Genomic DNA, 19,850 nt, shown 5'->3' with positions numbered 1-19,850 from the left:
AAAAATAAGTTAGGGTTTTAAGAGAAGAGAAAAGAAGAGGAGAAAAGAGAAGGAGAAGCAAGAAAATCGTCAAGTCTTGAAGAATTGCTTGTAGATTTCGTCAAGGGTTGATCCCTACGAGGTATGTGAGATCACATAGCGTTGGGTTAGTTCACTCACGCGCCAATCATGATTTATTTCAAAGAATTTAGATTCTTGAAGGTTTAGAAATTGATTTCTTAATGGATTTGTTTGTAGTACTATTGGGTTCTGTTAAAGTTGTTGAGGACTTCTTGATTGTTATAGTTGTTGAGGACTTCTTGATTTTGATTCATCAAATTAGATGTCGTTTTGAGTAGATTTTTGCATAATTTGATTATGTAGTCGAATCTAAGTGTTTAGGGAAAGACCCAATTGAGTTTAAAGGGTTTAGAGTTGAAAAACGAGAAAGAAAAAATCGCTAAATGTCTGGGCAGAGGGGTGGGGCGGCGCCACTCAGAGCGCCCCACAAAGTTCTTTGAAGTTTTGACCCTGGGGTACCGCGCCATCCAGTGCGCCCCAACTTCAGTTCTAAAGTTTTGGGTCTGGCGCCCCACGCCACTCAGAGCGCCAGGGATGTCAGGTCTTGTACTTCTTCCCACTTCTTTTCGTACGAGTTCCCTTGAAACGTACCTATGTTTTCTATTTGATTTCTACACTCTAAGGTATGTCTAAACAACATGAAATCATCCATAACATGAGATCATGAGCCTTGAATCCATAATTTAATTCAAGGAAAGTTAAGTGTCATGTAAAGAGAAGTTCTTAGAGTTTTCCAAAAGTCTTTTACAAATGTTTTAACCTTGTTTTAGGACTTGAGTTGTGAGTTGAGTAAAGAGTAAAGATTGAAGTTCATTTCTTCAAAAGAGTATATGAGGACTATGTATTCCCAAAGAGTAAAATATTTTCACATTTAAACAAGAAAGGAAACATTGATTCCAACAAAACCTTTGAGGTAGTTTTCTGTAAAGAGTAAATGCTTTCACAATTAAGCAAAAGAGGAAACTTTGATTTCCAAGATAGCCTTTGAGATAAGTTTTGAGCAATTATCTCAAACCACAAAAAGAAGTATGTCTTTAAACATAAGAGATAGTATTATATTTTGGGAGTATTGAGCACCGATATAGGGGAGAGTTCAGACAACTCCTAGACTCCATAAACCATGTAGCCATCATGAGATGAAAAGGGTCATACTTTTTAGATGATTCCTTAGTGCTTTTTAGCATAGACTAGTGGATCCACTTAGTAGTCAGGTTTTATGCCCTCGGCAACGTATAGGACGTCCCTGGTAGCGTGATTCAAAATGTTGTATCATCACAATAGCTCTTAAGTGATGGTTGCGGTAGAAAGACTCCCACAACAATATTATTTTGTATTTTTATATACATTTCAGAATTATATTATATCCTTGCATACATACATAGTTACTATTGTATTCCTAAATACACAGAGTTGTTATCCATGTTTTAAAGCTTTTCTTTATATTGTATTCATATTATTGCTTTATATTGAAATGAGTTCAGTTCAGTTGAGACCAGGTTTGTTCTTTCAGTTCCTTTCAAGCTTATGTCATGTTTAGTATTCCCTTCGCATGCTCGTACATTCAATGTACTGATGCCAGTTGGCCAGCATCTTTTTATGATGCAGATACAGGTAACCAGGATCAGCATCCAGCGCATCGTTGATTTTAGTTGAGCTCTAGAGTTGTTGGTGAGCCTCCTTGCTTCTGGAGGATCCCTTTTATTGCTTTCAGTATTTAGTTCATTAGGATGTCGTGTGTCTTGTCCCGACATCCATCTCAGTTATTAGAGGATTCATAGATAGTCAGTCGGTTAGTTCATTTGTCACTACTTTATTATTGGCTTATGTTTTGAGACTTGAGTAGCCATCTTGGCTAGTTCTAAGTTTATTTCATAAGTTCCTTATTTGAGACTATTTCTTGTGTTTAAGTCTTTCGCTTAGTACGTAAACCAGACTAAGGGTTTGCTTGGGGTCAGCTATGGTTCTCTAGTGGCAGTCCTGCCCAGGGTGTAGGCTCAGGGAGTGACATATCCAGAGTTTGAGTATCCAGAGTCGAGTGTCCTATTATTGAGTTGAGTCTTATTTCTATGAGTTGAATATCCTATTATTGAGTTGAGCCTTATTTCACTGAGTTGAATATCTTATCTTTGAGTTGAGTACCTTATTCTTGAGTTGAGTTTAGTTGAGTGAGTTGAGAAGAGGCAAGCATGTTTCTTTTTTATCAAGTTCAAGCTTATGTTATGCTTTATAACTCCTCTTACATGCTCGTGCATTCCACGTACTGAGCCATTTGGCCTGCATCGTTTCATGATGTGGTGAGCCTCCTTGCATCCGGAGGGTTCCACTTTTACTTTCAGTTATATCAATTGTTAGGATGTCGTGGGTCTTGTCCTGAATTCCATCTTTGTCATTTAGAGGCTTCATAGATAGACAGTAGAGTTTCAAAAGTCTGTTCATTTATTTTGTTAAATGTTTTAAAGACTTAAGTTTCCTATTTATGGCGAGTTGAATAATTTATTTTTATTTAGAGTTTTTCGTTGGAGTTAAAGCTTTGTAATTGAGTTTCATGAATTTTTATTCAGTTTTTAAGCTTTGTATGCTTGAGTTAGTCTTCCGCTTGTAGTCAACTAGGATGAGGGTTCGCTTGGGGACCAACAATGGTTTTCGAGTGCCGGCCACGTCCAGGGTGTAGACTCGGGTCGTGACAGTGAGGTAGTTGTTTTTCATCTCAACGGACCTTCTTACTCCTATATATGATCTTGTTATTTTAGAGACAACATTATTTGAGACTTATGTTTTCTTTCAATTCTAGTGTAATACATTAGAGGCTTGTGCACGTGACAACTAGGTTTTGGGGGTATATTTAAGTTGATTATAAATTTCCACATTATTTTATATTATTAAACTTTTATTCTCATTTTACTTCCGCATTCACTATATAAAATTGAGTTTTAGGCAGATTTGTCTTGGTGGAAAAAGATGAGTGTCATCATGTCCATTTTTGGGTCGTGACATAATGTCTTCCGTTTAGACGTTATTCCATATACAATTCACCTACATTGAAATATTTAGTCAATTGATTAACATAGTGTGATAATAGTGTGATAATATATCACCTATTCCTTAAATAGCACCCTCACTTCCAACCCGAAGGTTGCGAGTTCGAGTCACCAAGGGAGCAAAAGGGGTGGGAGCTCCTAGGGAGGGTAAAAAAATTTTTTAAAAAAAAACAAAAAAAAAAGTAGTGTGATAATATATCACCTATTCCTTAAATAGCACCCTAAGAATCATCCTCTAACCCATTTCTTGCAAAACGTTTTACAGAACTATCATTTAAATTTTTTTAATTCAACTTTCGGAAGATTACCTCTTCATCTCTAAGTAATGCAACAATATTTTCAATCTTATGTAGCCATAAATAAGATATAACACAAATCTTGTTAACCAAACAATATGCTTGTGTTAGTTTGTTCATAAAACAACTGCTAAATTTTATGATAAAGCAAAGACTTCTGAAAATTATAAAAAAAAAAAAAACAAAGCTCTTGCTACGAAAAAACTATCAACAAAGTTAAAATTATTATTGTTATAGACTTTTAATTGCCAACAATGAAGCTCTGATTTATTCAACGTAACCATATCCTTTTAATTGGCCAGATATATGTTGCTCTGATTTATTTAAGGTGACATATGATTGAAAGTGTTGTTGCAATTCTTTATTGTTACATGGGTAATCTACGTAAAGCTGAAACGAAAAATAAGTAAATACTAATAATTCTACTAAATATTTTCATAAAATATATGTGAGCACAGGTTTATGAGATGCTATTGAAGGAACATTATGTGAAATTAATTACACCTTTATTCATTTTGTGTAATGCAAAGAACAATATTTTCGTTCTTTGTAAAATGTGTTACAAAGAGAATAACATTTCCGTTCCAAAACAAAAAGGAGAGTTTCTGTGGAATGTGGTATAATGGCCTTTAATGCCATTAACATTCACAATACGTTATACAAATTTAATTCTTCACTTTGAAACTCCTCTTTGCAAATCCTATATAAGCATGGCCTTTTGTAAACAAGAAGATAACACACCAACACAAACAAAAAGAAGAGAAAAACTTTTTCCTCTTTTCTTCTTATCTTATTCTTAAAATATTTTTTGGGCAATTGGTTTTAAGTAACCTCCAAACTTTCAGCCATGAGTGCACGTGTTTCAGAGTAACCGTGGAACCTTGGGGAGCGACCGGCTACAACGATTTGCACCGGAGTCGGGCCAAAATTTCTTTCAAGGTAGTGGCTTGACACGACACAATGTTTGTGATAAGTTATTAATTACTTTATAATTCCAATCTAATATCATTATTGTAGTATTTGTCCAAACAATTTGAAAGCGATTTACTAACATACAATATTGATAAATAGCTATTTCTTTGAACAATTTTTTTCTAATTTGTCAAAACTTGAGTCTTTGGATGGAAATAATTTTAGACGATGGTCCCAAAAACTTTTAATTTTCTTTGAACAATTAGAAGTTGATTATGTTTTATTTAAAGAACCTTCTATGAATGGTTCTAACACCACTACTGATTCTAGCAATGTTATGACTGTTGATGATGTTGTTAAAGAGAAGTTTGAAAAGGATAACAAAAATTGTGACAGGACATTTGCTAAATCATATGCCTAATCCTTTATTTGATTTATTTTTAACCTACAAATCTGCCAAAGAAATATGGGATAGTTGGGAAAAGAAATATGATGCTAATGATGTAGGAAAGAAAAAATATGTTGTCAGTCAGTGGATTAAATTCCAAAATGGTTGATAATAAGTCAAGAATATTGTTAGCAAAGGTGGGAAAAAGTATTATATTACTTTTGTTGATGACTTTTCTAGATACACTAAGGTATATCTTCTTAAGTCTAAAGATGAAGTTGAAAGCCTGTTTTTGAAATTCAAAGAAGAAGTGGAAAATTAATTAGACAGAATAATCAAGAGATTTAGATCTGATAGGGGCGGTGAATATAGTACTAAAACTCTAGAAGATTTTTGTGAGAAAAATGGTATTATATATAAGGTTAGTGCTCCCTATACTCCCCAACAAAATGGTGTAGCCAAACGGAAAATAGAATCCTTAAAGAAATGATGAATTCAATGCTTTTAAGCTCTGGTCTAGCTGACAATATGTGGGGAGAAGCAATTTTGTATGCGTGTTATATTATTAATAGATTCCCTCATAAGAAGTTAGACAAGACCTCATATGAGTTGTGGAAAAGGTTTGCTCCTAACTTGAAATTTCTGAAAGTGTGGGGGTGTTTGCCTAAGGTTGGTCTACCTGATTTTAAATGCGTAAATGTTGGTTCTAAGATTATGCTCAAAATAGTGTTGCATATAGATTTATGTCTCTAAGTGATCATTCTATCTGTGAATTTACAGATGCAGAATTTTTTGAGCATATTTTTCCTTTAAAAATTAATGTGTCAAGTGATATGCAAAACAATGCTTCTACATCTATTTTAGTTAATTCTCATGTTGTGCCTTCTTCAAATGTTATTTCTAATGAGCATGAAAATGAACTCAGAAGGAGTAAAAGACGTAGAGTTGAGACTAATTTTGATCCTGATTTTATCACTACTTTCTTAACTAAAATTTTTGATATAAATGTTTCAAATGATGAATTAGTGTCTATCTATTTAATAAAAGAAGACCCTAAGACTTATGATGAAGCAATGAGATCAATAGATGCAATATTTTTGAAAGAGGCAATTAAAGGTGAATTAGACTCTATAGTTTCTAATCACACTTGGGACTTGTATGATTTGCTTAAAGGTTGTAAACCCATAAGTAGCAAGTGGATATTTACGAAGAAATTGAGACTTGATGGTACAATTGAAAAATATAAGGCTAGACTTGTGATTAGGGGTTTTAACCAAAAGAAAGGTGTCGATTACATTGATACTTATTCTCTTGCAAGTAAAATAGTGACCATTAGGACTCTTATTGCTTTAGCCACTATTCATGATTTAGTTGTACATCAAATGGATGTCAAAACAACATTTCTAAATGGTGATTTAGAGGAAGAGATCTATATGACTCAATCTGAGGGTTTTTTGGTTGCAGGACAAGAGGATAAAGTATGCAAATTGAGAAAGTCCTTGTATGGACTAAAACAAGCACCTAAGCAATGATATGAAAATTTTAATATCACATTAGTGGATAATGACTTTGTTGTAAATTCATTTGATACATGTGTTTATTCTAAGATGATAGGTTTAGATTGTGTGATTATATGTAGATGGCATGTTAATCTTTGGTCCTAATGTGAATGTTATTAATGAGACCAAGAACTTTTTGTCTTCTAAATTTGAAATAAAAGACCTTGGTGACGCAGATGTGATTTTGGGAGTTAAAATCAAAAGAACTGCTAATGATTTCTCTTTGTGTCAATCTCATTACATTGAAAAAATGTTGAAAAAGTTTGATTGTTTTGATGTAATTCCAGTGAGAACTCCTTATGATCCTAGCATACACTTGAGGAAGAATAAATAATCTAGTGTTTCTCAAACTGAATATGCTAAAATGGGAGTGTAATGTTTCTCATGAACTATACTCAGCCTAATATAGCTTATGATGTTAGTAGATTGAGTAGATGTATTCATAATCCCAATAGTGAACACTGGAATGCTCTTCATAGCTTGTTAAGGCATTTGAGAGGTACTATGAATTGGTGTTTGCATTTTAACAAATTTCCTGTTGTTTTAGAAGGTTTTTGTGATGCAAACTGGGTAACTGACAATGATTAAGTTAGCTCCACCAGTGGAAATGTGTTTACTTTGGGTGCAGGTGCTATTTCGTGAAAGTCTTCCAAACAGACTTGTATAGCACGTTCTACCATGGAATAAGAATTCATTGCTATCGAGTTGGCAGGTCAAGAAGCTGAGTGGTTGAGAAATCTTTTGGCAGATGTGCCATTGTGGGGAAGACAAGCTTCACCAGTCTCTTTTCATTGTGACTCACAGGCAGCAATTGAAATTGCCAAAAATTGTGTGTACAATGGAAAAAGGAGACATATTCACATCAGACATAGTCCGGTTAAACAATTATTGAAACTAGGTGTTATTTCTTTGGAATATGTAAGGTCCGAAAGAAATTAGGTGGATCCTATGACCAAAGGCTTGACAAGGAAGATAATCCTTGAAACGTCGAGGGGGATGGGGCTAAAACCCATTGATTAAGGTAATGTGGTGGACCTGTTAGGCCTCAATGTACGCCACATTTTCTATCCTTATGGCGTGAGGCAGTGTTTTATAAGATAGAGCTTATTTTGCTCTTAATGATTCTATAGCCTTAAGGTGGTCTATTTGAGATAGACTTGATGGAATCACCTACGTGAGTGTAAAGGTGTAGTCGTCTTTCTAGAGCACTCATAAGACCCAAGGTGTATGTGCATGACCATAAAAGCACTTTGTTTGTATCGTAGAGGTTGCTTAAACAGAATATAATATGTGTTATGGGGGTCTCAATTCATATCCATTCAGTTCAAGAGTACTTCACCTTGTGGATATTAAGTTGTTGCCTCATTTTACTATGTGTTAATTCAAATTGAAAGATAATGACATTTAAGTACATGTTCCTTGTTGCCTCATATTACTATGTGTTAATTCAAATTGAAAGATATTGAAACTTAAGTACATGTTCCTTCCTTTTAACCAAATTTTGTTCTTACTCTTTATCTTTGCATTAGTGGGAGATTGTGAAATTAATTACACCTTTATTCATTTTGTGTAATGCAAAGAATAATATTTCCGTTCTTTGTAAAATACGTTACAAAGAGAATAACATTTCCATTCCAAAACAAAAATGAGAGCTTCTGTAGAATGTGGTATAATGGCCTTTAATGCCATTAATATTCACAATACCTTATACAAATTTAACTCTTCACTTTGAAACTCCTCTTTGCAAATCCTATATAAGCATGGCCTTTTGTGAACAAGAAGATTACACACCAACACAAACAAAAAGAAGAGAAAATCTTTTTCCATTTTTCTTCTTATCTTCTTATCTTATTCTTAGAATATATTTTGGGTAATTGGTTTTGGATAACCTCCAAACATTCAGCCACGAGTGCACGTGTTTGAGAATAACTGTGGAACCTTGGGGAGCGACCGGCTACAACGATATGCACCGGAGTCGGACCAAAATCCCTTTCAAGGCAGTGGTTTGCCACGACACAGTGTTTGTGATAAGTTATTAATTACTTTAGAATTTCAATCTAATATCAATATTGTAGTATTTTTCCCAACACATTAAACTAACTTCTTCATAAGAATTTCAAGGAAAATTAACATACGAATATCTCTTTGAGCACTAATATCAGGAAGGAAATAAAGTTGTGAATGCCTGGACAAAATTTGCTATTATTATCCATACTCCTATCATTTTAACATAAGAGAATGAATATGATGAAAATTCCATGTTTTTAATTAGTATAAGAATTAAATACTTAATTTTTGGTCCTCCTTAAATGCTCTTTTCTTCCCAGGTATATTAAGTCTTAAACTTATGACTTTATTGTGTAAGCATATTTTTTTTAGATCTTTTGGATTATTAACTAAAATAGGAACAGATTTTTATTTCTTATGACGATTTAAAAAGTAAGGCTTTATGTCCTCCTTAAAGATTGGGTTATGAAGGTGATTAGGGCGTCGTGCGGAAGCTTACAATTTGCAAATCATATAGTTGATAAATCAGATAACAAAAACTTATACTAAAAATCAAAATATTATTATATCTAAACTAGTATAAAGAAAAACATTGAAACTTTAGAGAGAATAAATCTCTCCATAAACAAGACTCTTAAACGACTACATTGTGGATGTTATTGTTTTGTATTAAAAGAAACAAACCTATATTTATTGAGTCCTAAAACCTTTCCTACTAGAAAAGAACTAGCTACTCCAAAACATTTTCCTAAGAGGAAAATAAACAAAATATGAAAGAATATTATATTTTCCTTTCAGGAAAAGTAAAAACATTTATGGTAATATTTTGTCTTTTCTTTAAGTTAAAATAAATCTTAAATTATAGTAAGAAAATCAGGGCAAAACCCTAACAAATCTCCCCTTTTGGCTGGATTTTCTTGACAAAGCTTGATCTATCTTGTTCATTGCAATGATCATCATTGTTGCTTGTCATGGTTAAAAATAAAATTTAAAATATATGGATTAAAAATGGGTTAAAAATATTTTGTTTTTATTCTTAAAAATTGCAGCAACAGGAATGTTGAAAATATGGTTGAAACTTCTTCTCCACATGTAGCTTGACAAAAAATATTCATTATCATCAAATTTGTTGCAAATTGATTTGAAACCGCTTGAACATTTCTTCAACCTCGTTGAACCATAGGACCACCAGATCTTTGAACCATGTGCTCTGATATCACTTGTTGGGTTATGAAGATGATTAGGGCGTCATGCGGAAGCTTACAATTTGCAAATCATATAGTTGATAAATCAGATAACAAAAACTTATACTAAAAATCAAAATATTATTATATCAAATTAAAACTAATATAAAGAAAAACATTGAAACTTTAGAGAGAATAAATCTCTCCATAAACAAGACTCTTAAACAACTACATTGTGGATGTTATTGTTTTGTGTTAGAAAAAACAAACCTATATTTATAGAGTCCTAAAATCTTTCCTACTAAAAAAGAACTAGCTACTTCAAAACCTTTTCCTAAGAGAAAAGAATAAACCAAATATGAAAGAATATTAGATTTTCCTTTCAGGAAAAGTAAAAACATTTATGGTAATGTTTCGTCTTTTCTTTAAGGAAAAATAAATCTTAAATTATGGTAAGAAAATAAGGGCAAAACCCGAAAAGATGTAAGGATTCGTGCCAAAATTCTCATCACCTCAAAAAGGTAAACACTTTTTGGTAATAAATAAATAAATTATGAATCTATGAAAAGTATTTGATGTTGAAAGTGGGTTGCATTACTGTCACTCCCCGAGCCTAGACCCTGGGCGGGACCGGCACCCGGAGACCATTGCTGGCCCCAAGCAAACCCTTGGCCTGGCTTTCTTAACTCAGCGGAAACTTAACTCAACAGTACAACTCAATGCAATGAAAGGTTATAAAACAACCAACTGATGCATAACATGCCAAAAGGCAGCTCGAGTCTCAAAATAGAATATTTACATATATACATAGATGAGAGACTCAATACTGACTGACTGACTGTCTATGAAGCCTCTAAAATATTAAGATGGATGTTGGGACAGACCCCGCAACATCATAATAGAACAAAACTAAGTACACAAAATAATTGAGTCCTCCGGAAAGCAAGGAGGCTCACCACTGACTCTGGAGTGCTCAGCTGGATCAACGACGTGCAGGATGCTGATCTGGGGTACCTGTGTCTGCATCGTCATAAGATGCAGGCCAACTGGCATCAGTACATTGAATGTACGAGTATGCGAGCTGGAAAGCTAAACCACAACTTAAGCTTGAAAAGAGTACAAGAGAACACTTACCTTGGCTCTGTTCAACTCATGAATAACTGAACTCAATATATAAAGCAATAAGACACATGCAATATATAAAGCTTGTAAAACTCTTAAAACATGACGTAAAAATCATATTTATAATATCATGAAAATACCATGTTTCCTCTCAAGGTCTACTTGTGCAATGTATGAATGAAGTCCCATACCCTCATCCATACTAAGCAGAACCCTCGAGGAACCATGCTCTTTCTACTGTGGGAGTTTCTCTAACCGACAAACCACCACTATGAATATGAGTGGTGATAAACCGTTTTACCTCACGTTGCCCGAGGACCATACTATACCTTGCCGTGATATAGGAAGCTAATGATACAACGTTTTTTACCTCACGTTGCCTGAGGACCATCCTATACCTGGTCTTGATATAAGAAGCTAACTTTACTAAGTGGATCCACTAGCTTAACTTTACGGGTTCATCTAAAAAGTATGACCCGTTAACTCCCATGTTGGCTACATGGTTCTTATGGAGAGTTGAGTTTAATATGAACTCGCGTCCCCAAATCGGTGCTCGATACTACTCTCAAAATGCTTTTAACTCATAAGTGTTTTAAACACATCTTTCTTTAAATGAGATAATTACTCAAAATCTAGCCCAAAGGCTCACTTGGAAACGATGTTCCTTTTTCTTAAAAACTAGAGCTAAGGCTCTTTTGGAATCATAGTTCCTTTCTTACTCAAATGTAAAAACATTTAGAAACTTCTTTGGGAATACATAGTTCCCTAATAGCTTTTCAGAAATGAACTCAACTTTAAACTCTTGACTCAACTTGAAACTTGAGACTCTTTACTTAGCTTGAAACTCTAAGCTCTTTGCTTGACTTGAAACTTGAGTCTAAAATTGAAGTTAAAACGTTCAATGAAGATTCTTGAAAAGCTTGGAGGACTTGCTTGAACTTACTTCTTAACATGGCTTGACTTGACTCTAAATTCTCTTTAACTTGCTACTAGCTTGCCTTGAATTGAACTATGGATTCAAGGTATATGATCACACGTATTTGGATGAGTTCGGGATATTTAAAAACACTTTGGGGTGTTGGAAACAACTAGGGAACATAGGTATAACACCTAGGAACATACATGAGAAAGCATGGATAGAAAGAGGGAACATGGCATCCTTAGCGCTCTGCAGGGCGCGGAGCGCCAGCCCTTGAAGGTCAGAAGCCCCCTGCTGGCGCTCTGAGTGGCGCGCCACCCCAAGGGCTGGACCTCAGAGTCCCCTTTGGGGCGCACTGGCAGGCGCGACACGCCAATCCCTTCCCCAGAAAACTCGACTTTTCTCCCCTTTTTCTTCAACTCTAAACCATCCTTACTTCAATGGATCTAACCCCAAACACTAAGGATCATCAATCTCTCAACATACAATAGATTACAACTCAAATACACAACCCAATCATGTCTCACAACCAACAATAACTTCAACAACACAACTAACAACATCAACAACAACTAACAACTTCAGCAACTTCAACAACAATTCCAATCTTTTCTCAAATCATAAAATGAGCTTGGTGTGTGGGGGAAAGGATCAACCCACACTAAGAACTCACATACCTTGATAGGGATCACCCCCGACGATTTCTACGACGGAACCTTGACGGAACTAGTTGATCTCCTCTTTCTTCTCTTCTTCTTCCCCTTCTTCTCTTCTTCTTCTCAAGTCCTAGCTTTTACTCTTTTAAAATGGGACAAAATGATCCATAGATCATCCCTATACAACAATATAATCCCAAAAGAATTGGCTAGGAAAAAGACCAAAATGCCCTTAAAATTTCCGGACGGATTCCCTGCCAACCGCCCAACTTTCAATGGCCATAACTCGCTCATATGAACTCGGAATTGAGCAAAATAGGCGGCGTTGGAAAGATCATTCCACAAGATTCACAACCATAACTGGAACTACTCCTAACTCATCCTGAGATGGAAGTTATGAATGCTCAAAGTTGGCCAAAAACTCACTGATTTCCACACTTAGCCAAATTTCCAGATTTTTTAATTATTTTTTTTTCCAAAAATGACTATTTCCAAATTTCAAGCTTTTCCATAGTTATTTCAAATTGCCGGATGTTACAATTAGTATTATCATCGATGTCTTCTTTATTAATGTGAAATCTCTCATTTCAAACAGAGTAAATTATATTTATAAAAAAAGAATAATCATTATATAGAGGAGTAAGAGATTAGGTTTTTTTAGAAGTCACAAACTTTCTTCAAATATGTTACTTTTCTAGAACGTCAATAAAAAATATGAATTTCTTTTTTGTCGAACTCATTTACTATTTGTTTGGGTGAAATAAAGATACTAGCAAACATAATGAGAGTTTATAAAGAAGAAACAATTGCATTTAAAATATATTGTTTGTGGTTCAATTAATATCAACGTAAACTCTAAGCCAACAGTAATTACTATATGTTCAATCCAGGGGCGGATGTACAGTGTTTCGAGGGTTCATTCGAACCCCCTCGATAAAAAAATTACATTATATATATAAGATCAAATTTTTAATGTACATGTATATATTTAAAATTGAACCCCCTGAACATATGTCAAAGGAGTAGCCCAACGGTTGATGGGGTTTAGAATTTCAATTATATGAGCTTTGTGTCATGGGTTCGATTCTATGCAACATCTTCTTCTTCTTTTTTTGTAATTTTTAGCGATTTTGCAAGCTTCAAGCTTAAATTTTAAGTGTTTTTTTTATTATTAAATACAGATAGACCAAACGACGACATTTCATAAGTCATAACTAATAAAAAAAATTATATTTTAAATCTCTAATTGAAAAGTCAAGAAATAAAAAAAACTCTCTTTTTCTAGGGATTGCAATATAATATTTTTTCCTCCTAGTCTTCTCGTTCAACTTCACCTTTGCTGCTCGCTGCTGCAGTCGCGATAACAAAAATCCCTCTTTGTCAACCCGTTTGTTATTCAATCCGTTCATATATGATCCGACCCGTTTTTATGGATATTATTAGCGTGTTTAATTATTTTTTTAACCCTTGATAGAATTTCTGCCTCCGCCACTAGTTCAATCTATCACAATTCAATTATTATTTACATTAGATTTCATTAATTAGAATCTAACATAACTCATTTAGGGTTAAAAGATAGCTTCAAGCTGCTTAAAGCCTCATTTCTTCAATTATTCGATTACTTGTGTCAAAATCCATTTGTGACATTAATTATGTTATCAAAGCTAGTGGAATATTTGCTATTATAATATACATGATAGGTCGATTCTATCTATATCTTTTCGAAATCTCATTTATAATATAATAGAGATAATAATGGGTGGAGTATCCTCCCTATTTTTATTGTTTTAATAAATACACCCTAAACTAATGGTCCCATCGTATTGCATGGTTACATCAAAATGTTATCTCTAACTAATTTTCAAAACATTTATAATTTGAATTATTGGAGCTAATGTCATTATATATATAATTTTATGATTAATCAATCTTCAATCATTTACCTACTAACTCCTCAAGTTTCTATTTAATTTGATAAATTCTCCGTTTTAATTTATATGTCACCATTTTAGATTTCACGTGCATTAAGAAACTAAGTTTACTATTTTACCTTTAATTAATGTTTTTTTAAGTCAAGTTTTCAACATGAATTAATTTGACCAATGAACATGAACTATTTACTTAGTTTTTCTATGTTGGTTAAATGTATATTTTCAAGGCTAATAACTCGCAAGGGTAAAATAGAAAGAATAATGTCATTATACATTGATTTTGTGAGATGACAAATATTAAGGATCATCTATTTTTAGTTGAATTTTCTAACAATTCATCGCTAATTCGTAGCTAAATAGGATTGAAATTTAATTTGTTGTTTAGCTACGAAATTTTGTCCATCACCAATTCCTTATTTTCTCGTAGTAAAGAAACCTATTTCTAAGGAAGACATTTATTTCCTTATTTTTAGGGGAAAAAAATTGTAGAGAAAATATTTTGAAATATTTGACTTGGAAATTAAAAAACTAAAAAAATATCTTCAACTTATTTTACACCACGAATTTTAAATTTTGCAAATAGTAAAACACGATTAGAGAATATGACAAAAATGGTTCATTATCTTGGATGATAAGTTTAAAATAGTCACTTAAGAGGTAAGTGTCACTTTGATCAGCAGTTTTGGTACTTTAAATTTGAGAAATGACCAGAATGGTTCTTAATGTATGGGTAATGTTGTATTTCGGTCTTTTATGTATTTCACTAGATTGAAACGGTCTTTAATATATAAGAAATGTGTTCATTTTAGGGTGTGTTTGGTATGAAGGAAAATGTTTTCCATGGAAAATGTTTTCCAAGAAAATGTTTTCCTGGAAAACAAGTTGATTTTTGACTTATTTTCTCATGTTTGGTTGGTGAGTAGAAAATATTTTCCGGAAAAGATTTTTAGTGTTTGATTTATGAATGATTTTTTTTTTGAGAAATATCTTTTATTTTTACTAGGGTAGAAAATAATTTTTGAAATTGAAAATATTTTTTAAAAACATAACTTAAATTTTTTGGGGGTGGGGTGGGGGGTGGTAGGGGTGGGTTGAGGGTAGGGGTGAAAAATTGAATTTTTGAAGTTGAAAATATTTTTTAAAAACAAACTTAAATTTTTTTTGGGGGGATGGGGGCTGGTAGGGGGTGAGTGGGGTGGGGGGTCGAGGGTTGGGGTGAAAAAATAAAATTTTGAAGTTGAAATTTCCGCCCCCCCAATCCACGCTGGTCCACGCCTCGAGTCGATCGGCGGACCGGCTCGTCACCGTTCCACATCCGACCGGGGCGCATCGCCGGCCCCCATCCGCTTCCCTCCCGACAATTTCAAGCACTCTTTGACTCTCTTTTCAAAGTCCTTTTCATCTTTCCCTCGCGGTACTTGTTCGCATCTGAATCGGCATCCCTATCCATATGTTTATGCGCAGGGGCATCCAAATCCGAATCTGTAGAATCTATTGGGGAATCCCCATCCGCACCCGAATTGGCTAAATCTAGTATAGTGGGTCTTGTTCCGATGCGGGAAAAAATCTTTTTAAAAGGCATCTCGGCGAAAGAGGACTGAGAGCTCTTTCTTGATTCTATGGGTGGTGGTGCATGGCCGTTCTTAGTTGGTGGAGCGATTTGTCTGGTTAATTCCGTTAACGAACGAGACCTCAGCCTGCTAACTAGCTATGCGGAGGTATCCCTTCGCGGCCAGCTTCTTAGAGGGACTACGGCCTTTTAGGCCGCGGAAGTTTGAGGCAATAACAGGTCTGTGATGCCCTTTTAGGGGCCAACGAACCCCGGCGCGGAAAGCGCCAAGGAATACTAAAATCGGCAGCCCTCCCCTCGCGCTCCGTTCGCGGATCGTGCGGGGGGACGCGCGCTGCTCTTTAAACACAAACGACTCTCGGCAACGGATATCTCGGCTCTCGCATCGATGAAGAACGTAGCGAAATGCGATACTTGGTGTGAATTGCAGAATCCCGTGAACCATCGTTTAAAAAAACAAACTTAAATTTTTTTTGGGGGGTGGTGGGGGGAGGGTGCTGGTAGGGGGTGGGTGGGGTGGGGTGAAAAAAAATGAAATTTTGAAATTGAAAATATTTTTGAAAAACAAACTTAAAATTATTTTTGGGGTGGTGGTGGTGGGGGGGGGCTGGTAGGGGGGTGCGGGGGTCGAGGGTAGGGGTGAAAAAATGAAATTTTGAAATTGAAAATATTTTTTAAAAACAAACTTAAATTTTTTTTTTCGGAGGGGGGGGGGGGGGGGGGGGGGGGCTGGTAGGGCGTGGGTGGGTGGGGGGTCAAGGGTAAGGGTGAAAAAATGAAAATTTGAAATTGAAATTATTTTTAAAAACAAACTTAATTTTTTTTTTTGGGGGTGGGGGGCTGGGTAAGAGGTGAGTGGGGGGGTCAAGGGTAGTGTGAAAAAATGAAATTTTGAAATTGAAAATATTTTTTAAAAACAAACTTAAAATTTTTTTTTGGGGGGGTGGTAGGGGTGGGGTGCGGGGTTGGTTGGGGGGCTGTTTTGAGGGTAGGGACAAAATAAATTGATTTTTTCAACAATTTTTTTTTTTAATTGGAAGTTGGAAGAGAGTTTTGGAAAATGTTTTTCTTAAGTTTTGAAGGGAAGTTATTTTCCTTAAATTTGAGGAAAATGAGTTGATTTGGAAAACATTTTCCAAAACATTTAACCCAACCAAACATGAGAAAATTGGAAAACATTTTCCGAAAAATATTTTCCGTCATACCAAACACACCCTTAATCCTTAATGTATTTCACTCGATTGAAATGGTCCTTAATGTATAAAAAAGGTGTTCATTTTAGTCTTTAATGTATTACACTTGATTGAAATGATCCTTAATGTATAACAAAAGGTGTTATTTTGGTCCTTTGTTTGAAATGAAATTTACTGACAAGTTTAATGAGCTATTAATATATACAGCCAAGTTATAAATTCATTTTATTAAATAATATTAAATTACTATATCTAATTCGCACAACCACGGTTCCATTCAATTTTTTTTGTTTATAACAAAATAACAAAAATTCATGTAAAGATCTTAAAGATGAGAATAATATGTTTGAAATAATATTTTTACTTTGTTAGCATGATAAGTATTTGTTTTTTTAATCATGGTGAGATGATTCATACTTAAAAGTATAATTGTCATTTATGTCTCTAGTGAAAAAGATGTTACAATAGTTCCAAATTATAAGTTATATTGGTAAGTTTTCTATCTAGATTCAATTGATAAGTTTTGTAATAAACTTTTTCTTATGAATATAGTTAGATAAAAAATAATAATTTTGAAATTTAAATTTGTCAATATAGTATGTTCATAAAATTTATTAATATTAGAAAAAAGAGATAATCTGCTTAAAAATAAATTATTTCCCCCTTCTTATTTGAGACAAGAGAATAATAGTATTGAGAATTAATTGGTAATTTGTCAAATTTTGCATCATTTAGCTTTTAAAGAGAAAACTATGACAAGTACTTAAGAATGATAAAATTGTATTTTACTATTTAAAAATAATAATATTGAACATTTAAATTCTAAAATTACCAAAAAGATGATTTATATAGTTAAAAACATTTTGAAAATTGTATTGAAAAAACTAACTTAATTTCGAATTGTGAGGGTTGAATATAAAGCAACTAAAAAATATAGTGATGATTGAATAACAAATGGGGTGCACAAAATATGAATGAAATTGATATCAGTTAAGCATTTTAAATTTATATAATAGATAATAAGATTGAAATGATATAAAGAGAATAGACCCACATGTTAAGAGGTTATTGGTGAGGAAATAAGATATGATCAAGTACATAGTATACTTTGTATTGCCTATTGTACAACTCTTCATAGTCATAGTCGTCCTACCATGACTTCTTTATATTACTAGATATGGGACCCCGTGCCAGCACGGGGCCCAATATATGTTACTGTTTTTGTTTTAATTTATGTGGTACATATGAAATTTGAAGTTAATCAATTTTTTAGTATGTTTTTATATATTTTAAGTTGCTAATTATTTGTATTTAGAGTATGTTTTACGTAAATATATTAGAAATCACAATAATTAACCAGTTAATATAAAAAAAAAACTTATAAAAAATTCATTTTTGAAATTTCATTTGTATCACATAAATCAGGACCGAGTAATATATATGAAATTACATAAAACGTACTATAACTCACAATAATTAGCAACTTAAAATATCTATATATCTATATTTCTCCCAATTTATGCGGTATAGATGAAATTTTGAAAGTTAACAAAAACTTTTTATATTTTTTGAAATATTTTAAGCTATTAATTATTATGATTTATAATACTTTTTACATTAAAAAAATTATTTATATAAAGTATAAAAGAAAAAATTTAGAAAAAGGAAACATAAATGTCAGCAGGAGTCCAATCTATGTTAATTTCTATGTTTAAATTATTGTAATACCGATTGAATTTGGTGAGCCAACTAAAAAATTTTAAAGGATTTTTTTTATAAATTTTAAGTTGTTAATTATTATAATTTATAATATTTTTATTAATTTTAAACCAATATATGTTTTTCTCTGTCTCAATTACATGAGACATATGGAATTTGGAGAGTCAACTAAAATTTTAAAATATGTTAAGTTGTTAATTATTATACCTTATAGTACTATTACATGATTTTCAAATAAAATATGTATTTTTTTAATTTCAATTTATATGTCATTGATATAATTACATATATTAAGTAATGAAGAATTAATGTGTAAATTATGTGACACCTATGAATTTTGGAGTGTAAATCAAATTACTTATATGATTTTTTTTTTTAAAACGGTTAATTATTACAATTTATAATACTTTTTATATATTTTTTAAATGAGATATATATATATATATTTATATATCTTTATGATATTGATATTAGTATTATAATAAATTAAATTTTATTATTTTAAATTTATGATCTCAATTATCAGCCTATGCCACATTATAAAATGTTCCAAAGTAGATATCAGATTTACAAAAATGTCGATGCCAGCTAAAGTAATAAAATAACATCTAAGGGCATGAACCTATATATATATATATATATATAAAGCTGAATATTGACAATTTGATGTGGCATCTCTCTATGACCAGTATTTGTATTCATCTTTTTTTTCCTTTTTTTGACATTTTATCTTTGTTTTGTATTTTTTATTTGTATTTAAAAAAAAAGTATTTATGTCATACCCGATTAATTATCCCCTTTATAACATCCATTACACTAATATAGATTTAAGTAAATGAAAATGGAAGATGAAAAGATAAAAACTATTCATTTTTTATAACCGTTTATAATTATTTAGCCTATAAAATAAAATAAAAATAGTTGAGCATTTGTAACAAATAAGAACAAATTTTTTCACTTTGGCTCTTCTTCTTCTGACGATAATGATCAATATATGGTATCAACTTTTGTCGCTAAGATGTCCATCAAATTTCTAGGTCATGTGACTTTTTTAACAAAAGAGAAAGAGAGAATATCTCATGATTCTTGTGAAGACATTGATGTAAAGAAAGAGATTATGTAACAAAAAATTCTTTTCAAAATAAAAGACTTTTTGAAAAAATGTTCATTCCTCCTACAAGGAGAGAAAATTCATTATGGTTGAAAAATTTATAAGAAGCCTGATTAGTGTTTCAAAGGGTAAGAAAAATTATTTGGAGAAAAAATCATTCTATTTATGGAATTCGTATCAAATTA

The 19,850-nt window shown here is 32.8% G+C and overlaps 2 protein-coding genes and 1 pseudogene across 2 annotated transcripts in view; all 3 read left to right on the top strand.

Moving 5' to 3' along the window:
• The window catches only part of LOC125834152 (premnaspirodiene oxygenase-like), a 438,006-nt gene that overhangs the window by 122,509 nt on the left and 295,647 nt on the right, over nt 1–19,850 (top strand). The window lies entirely within an intron of this gene.
• Nucleotides 1–19,850, top strand: part of LOC125834153 (magnesium dechelatase SGRL, chloroplastic-like) — a 390,391-nt gene that overhangs the window by 187,199 nt on the left and 183,342 nt on the right. The gene's annotated exons all lie outside the window — the stretch shown is intronic.
• Nucleotides 15,996–16,126, top strand: LOC125834169 (5.8S ribosomal RNA; annotated as a pseudogene).

The sequence above is a fragment of the Solanum verrucosum genome, unplaced genomic scaffold (genome assembly GCF_900185275.1).
Source record: "Solanum verrucosum unplaced genomic scaffold, falcon-dt-bn FXZP01000108.1, whole genome shotgun sequence".
Classification (NCBI taxonomy): Eukaryota; Viridiplantae; Streptophyta; class Magnoliopsida; order Solanales; family Solanaceae; genus Solanum; species Solanum verrucosum.
Note: the sequence above shows the minus strand (reverse complement) of the source record. Positions and strands in the feature narration are given on the sequence as shown.